Here is a 6,000-nt window from a genome sequence, read left to right as displayed (position 1 = left end):
CAGTGTCTGTGCTACTGGTGCTATATTTAGGAAGTGATCTCCTATGCCAATGCATTCAAGACTACTTCCTACTTTCTCTTGTATCAGGTTCAGAGTAACTGGATTTATGTTGAGGTCTTTGATCCACTTTGACTTAAGTTTTGTGCACGGATCTATTTGCAGCCGTCTACACATTGACATCCAGTTATGCCAGCACTATTTGTTGAAGATGCTTTCTTTTTTCCATTGTACAGTCTTTGCTTCTTTGTCAAAAATTATAAGTTCATAGGTGTGTGGGTTAATGTCAGGGTCTTCAGTTCGATTCCATTGGTCCACATGTTGGTTTTTATGCCAGGACCAAGCTGTTTTTATTATTGTAGCTCTATAGTAGAGCTTGAGGTCAGGGATCGTGATGCCTCCAGAGGTTGTTTTATTGTACAGGATTCTTTTGGCTATCCTGGGTTTTTTGTTTTTCCATATGAAGTTGAGTATTATTCTTTCCAGGTCTGTGAAGAATTGTGTTGGTATTTTGATGGGGATTGCACTGAATCTGTAGATTGCTTTTGGTAAGATCACCATTTTATTTTTTTGAGCTTGGGATAGAACCCGGGGCCTTGCACTTGTAGGCAAGCGCTCTACCACTGAACTAAATCCCCCACCTAAGATCACCATTTTTTACTATGTTAATCCTGCCTATCCATGAGCATGGGAGATCTTTCCATTTTCTGACATCTCCTTCAATTTCTTTTTTCAGGGACTTAAAGTTCTTGTCATATAGGTCCTTCACTTGCTTAGTTAGAGTAGCCCCAAGGTATTTTATATCATTTGTGGCTATTATAAAGGGTGATGTATCTCTGATTTCCTTCTCAGCCTGTCTATTGTATATAGGAGGGCTACTGATTTTTTTTTTTTTTTTGAGTTGATCTTGTATCCTGCTATGTTGCTGAAGGTGTTTATAAGCTGTATCAGTTCCTTGGTTGAATTTTTGTGGTCATTCATGTATACTATCATGTCATCTGCAAATATGGAAAGCTTGATTTCTTCCTTTCCAATTTGTATCCCCTTAATCTCCTTATGTTGTCTTATAGCTCTGGCTAGAACTTCTAGTACTATATTGAATAAGTATGGGGAGAGGGGACAGCCTTGTCTTGTTCCTGATTTTAGTGGTATTGCTTTGAGTTTCTCTCCATTTAATTTGATGTTGGCTGTTGGCTTGCTGTAAATTGCCTTTATTATGTTTAGGTATGTTCCCTGTATTCCTGATCGCTCCAAGACCTTTATCATGAAGGGGTGTTGAATTTTGTCCAATGCCTTTTCTGCATCTAGTGAGATGATCATGTGTTTTTTTTTTTCCTTTGAGTTTGTTTATATGGTGTATTACATTGACAGACTTTCATATGTTGAACCACCCTTGCATCCCTGGGATGAAGCCTACTGGATCATGGTGGATAATTGTTTTGATGTGTTCTTGGAGTCTGTTTGCCAGTATTTTATTGAGTATTTTTGCATCAATGTTCATGAGGGAGATTGGTCTGTAGTTCTCTTTCTTTGTTGCATCTTTGTTTGGTTTAGGAATCAGAGTAATTGTAGCCTCATAGAAGGAGTTTGGTAATATTCCTTCTGCTTCTATTGTGTGGAACAATTTAAAGAGTATTGGTATTAAGTCTTCTTTGAAGATCTGGTAGAATTCTGCACTGAAACCATCTGGTCCTGGGCTTTTTTTGGTTGGCAGACTTTTAATGACTGATTCTATTTCCTTAGGGGTTATTGGACTATTTAAATGGTTTATCTGGTCTTGATTTAACTTAGGTATGTGGTACCTATCCAGAAAATTATCCATTTCTTTTAGATTTTCCAGTTTTGTGGAGTAGAGGTTTTTGAAGTATGACCTGATGATTCTCTGGATTTCCTCATTGTCTGTTGTTATGTCCCCCTTTTCATTTCTGATTTTGTTCATTTGGATGCTCTCTCATTGTCTTTTGGTTAGTTTGGATAAGGGCTTGTCTATCTTGATGATTTTCTCAAAGAACCAACTGTTTCATTAATTTTTTGTTCTCTTTGTTTCTATTTTATTAATTTCAACTCTCAATTTGATAATTTCCTGGTGTCTATTCTTCCTGGGAGACTTTGCTTCTTCTTTTTCTAGAGCTTTCAGGTGTGCTGTTAAGTCACTAGTGTGAGATTTCTCCAAGTTCTTTATGTGGGCATTTAGTGCTATGAATTTCCCTCTTAGCACTGCTTTCATAGTGTCCCATAAGTTTGGGTATGTGGTGTATTCATTTTCATTGATCTCTAATAAGTCTTTAATTTCTTTATTTCTTCCTTAACCCATTGGTGATTCAGTTGAGCATTATTCAGTTTCCATGAGATTGTAGGATTTCTGTAGTTTTTGTTGTTATTGAAATCTAACTTTAAGCCATGGTGGTCTGATAGAATGAGGGGGTTATTCCAATTGTTTTGTATCTGTTAAGATTTGCTTTGTGGCAAAGTATGTGGTCGATTTTAGAGAAGGTTCCATGGGGTGCTGAGAAGAAGGTATATTCTTTTTTGTTTGGATGGAATGTTCTGCAGATATTAAGTCCATTTGAGTCATAACATCGGTTAAGTCCTTTATTTCTCTGTTAAGTTTCAATTTGGCAGATCTGTCCAGAGGTAAAAGAGGGGTGCTGAAGTCTCCCACTATTAATGTGTGGGATTTTATATGTGATTTAAGCTTTAGTAATGTTTCTTTTACCTATGTGGGTGCCCTTGTGTTTGGGGAATAAATGTTCAGAATTGAAACTTCATCTTGGTGGATCTTTCCTGTGATGAGTATTTAATGTCCTTCATGATCTCTTCTGATTGATTTTAGTTTGAAGTCTATTTTGCTGGACATTAGGATGGCTACACCAGCTTGTTTCTTAAGAACGTGTGATTCTAAAGTCTTTTCCCAGCCTTTTATTCTTAGGTAGTGTCTATCTTTGAATTTGAGGTGTGTTTCTTGCATGCAGCAGTAAGATAGGTCCTGTTTTTGTATCCATTCTGTTAGTCTGTGTCTTTTTATAGGTGACTTAAGCTCATTGATATTAAGGGATATTAATGACCAGTGATTGTTCATTCCTGTTATTTTTCTTTCTTTTTTTTTTGTGGTAGTGTGTCTGTACTTCTCTTCTTTGGGGTTTACTGATGTGGTGTTATCTATTGCCTGTGTTTTCAAGGGTGTATCTGACTTCTTTAGGTTGGAATTTTCCTTCTAGTGTTTTCTGTAGGGCTGGGTTTGTGGATTAGTATTGTTTAAATCTGGCTTTGTCTTGAAAAGTCTTGTTCACTCCATCTATATCTATGATGATTGAAAGTTTTGCTGGGTATATTAGTCTAGGCTGGCATCCATGGTCTTTTAGTGTCTGCATTATATCTGTCCAGGTCCTTCTGGTTTTCAAAGTCTCCATTGAGAAACCGGGTGTTATTCTGATGGGTTTGCCTTTATAAGTCACTTGGCCTTTTTCCTTTGCTGCTCTTAATATTCTTTCTTTATTCTATACATTTAGTTGTTTAATTATTATGTGGCCAAGGGACTTTTTTTTTGGGGGGGGGGGTCTAGTCTGTTTGGTGTTCTATAGTCTTCTTATATATTCATAGGCATTTCCTTCTTTAAGTTGGGAAAGTTTTCTTCTATGATCTTGTTAAATATATTTTCTGTGCCTTTGAGTTGGTATTGTTCTCCTTCCTCTATCCCTATTATTCATAGGTTTGGTCTTTTCATGGTGTCCCAAATTTCTTGGACATTTTGGGTCATGACTTTGTTGGCTTTAGTGTTTTCTTTGATGAATCTATATCTTCTACTGTATCTTCAACACCAGAGATCCTCTTTTCCATCTCTTAAATTCTGTTGGTTATACTTGCATCTGAAGTTCCTGTTCATTTATTCAGATTTTCTATTTCCAGCATTCCCTCTGCTTGTGTCTTCTTCATTTTTTTCTATTTCCGTTTTCAGGTCTTGGACTGTTTCCCTCATCTGTTTCATTGCTTTTTCATGATTTTCTTTCAGGGACATATTGTTTTCTTCTTCTGTATTTGTCATTTCCTCTAGTTTTTTATAGGATTGTTGACTAACATTAAACAGAACATGGCATTGTTGTGTGACAAAACATGTCCTGGAGAGAAATGTCTCTGCTCACGACAGATAGGGAGTTCATGACAGACCAAAGTATGGATATTCCAATGGAAAGCAAACAATGATTTGGGGGCAGGGGAAGTTTACTTATAGGAATGTGGGTGAAGAGTTATTTACAGGAGCAGAAATTACTCAATGATAGCTGCATCCCCAAAGCCCACCCCAGCATGGGTGACAGTTCACAAAGCTGGGAACCTGGAGCACACTGCAGAGCCTTCAGGTAGCTCAACAGATTGGAGAGTGTCTCTTCCAAATGACTCTAGTCTAAACTTCTTCCAGGAAGTTCAGCTAGTTTCTGCTTCTTTCAGGTAGCTAAAACTGTGGTTCTCAATTTTCCTAAGGTGCAATCTGCTGATATAGTTCCTCATGTTGTGGTGACCCCCAACGATAAAATTATTTTCCTTCCTACTTCATTACTGTAAAATTGCTACCATTATTAATTATAATGTAAATATCTATGTTTTCCAATGGTCTCAGATAACCCCTGTGAAAGCTATTCAACCCCAAAGGGTCAAGACCCATTGGTTGAGAACCACTGTCTGAGTCTTCTTTGCAGCTTGTCTTGTCTGAGAGTCTTTTTTAGCAGCCTGGCTTTCTTTACCCTTGGAGGGAAGGAGCTAGTGAATCTGGTCAGTTTCAGGCACTTCCTTAGCTATTTTGAGCTGTTTACTTTCCAGCCTAAGGAGCTTCCCTATAGGATGGATTTTTTTTTTTTTTTTTTGATTTTTGAGACAGGGTTTCTCTGTGTAGCTTTGCACCTTTCCCGGAATTCACTAGGTAGCCCAGGCTGGCCTTGAACTCACAGAGATCCACCTGGCTCTGCCTCCCGAATGCTGGGATTACAGGTGTGCGCCACCACCGCCCGGCTGGAATGTTTCAATCTTGAGGAAACTGGTACACAACAGCATTCATAGGTTGCTAATATGACTTCACAAGAGGGTACATACACCCATCAGAATTTAAAAAAAAAAAAAGAAATAAGTAGAGTGATAAACCAATGTAATACATTTTTCTTTATAGTGTAAAAATATCCTATAGTGTACTTTGGAAGTTTGTGAGGAAAAAAAATCATTCTAAAGTTTCCTCAAAACAAATTAAAGTATGCATTGGAAGTTGAGGCATCACGTGTGGTACGAGCACTGTCCATGACTGCTCATGTGAACTGTCTTTCCCATGGTGTAGAAGTTTAGTGGCCATGCTCACACTACAGGGGTCTGTGCCTTTAGCCACAGCTGAATGGATTTGCAACAGATACTCAGGCGAGGTCAGTCAGTTGGATTCTCTTAGCTAAGATTTGAAATTTGATTTCTTCTTTATAGAACAGACTGAAAGAACACAACGCTGAGATGTGAGGAGGGTTTCTGGTGGTGGAAATGAGGTCCAGCTGGATTGAAGATGTCCTAACTTTTGCTCAAGGCTGCTCTGGGTGGGTGGGAAATAAGCCATGAGAGAATCCAGCAAGAAGTCTTCCTTCAGGATTCAAATCCAAGCTGAGCTTCCAGGCTAGCAGGCACTGGAACATGGCATGCCCACATCACAGAGAATGAGGTAAAATGGTCCCAGTGACTTTTAGAGATTCCAGGGGAATGTGGAAAAGCTTCAGCTTTGACACAGTCACCTGTCTCATTTCAAGATGTCAGCTCTAGACAGCTGTTAAGTGCAGACAGTGAAGCTTTCAGGTAAGCCAAGCATGGTGACACATACCTGTTATCGTGGTGCTCAGGGGTTAGAGCTGGGGGATTGATTGGGAGTTTAATGTCATTCTTTGCCCTATACAATGAGTTCAAGGCCAACCTGAACTGTCTCAAAAACAAAAATAAAACTCAACTCTTACTGCCCTTGTCTGAGCCAGAAAGAGCATAAATGTA

Source organism: Onychomys torridus, chromosome 7 (assembly GCF_903995425.1).
Source record: "Onychomys torridus chromosome 7, mOncTor1.1, whole genome shotgun sequence".
Lineage (NCBI taxonomy): Eukaryota > Metazoa > Chordata > Mammalia > Rodentia > Cricetidae > Onychomys > Onychomys torridus.
This window is presented reverse-complemented; position numbering follows the sequence as displayed.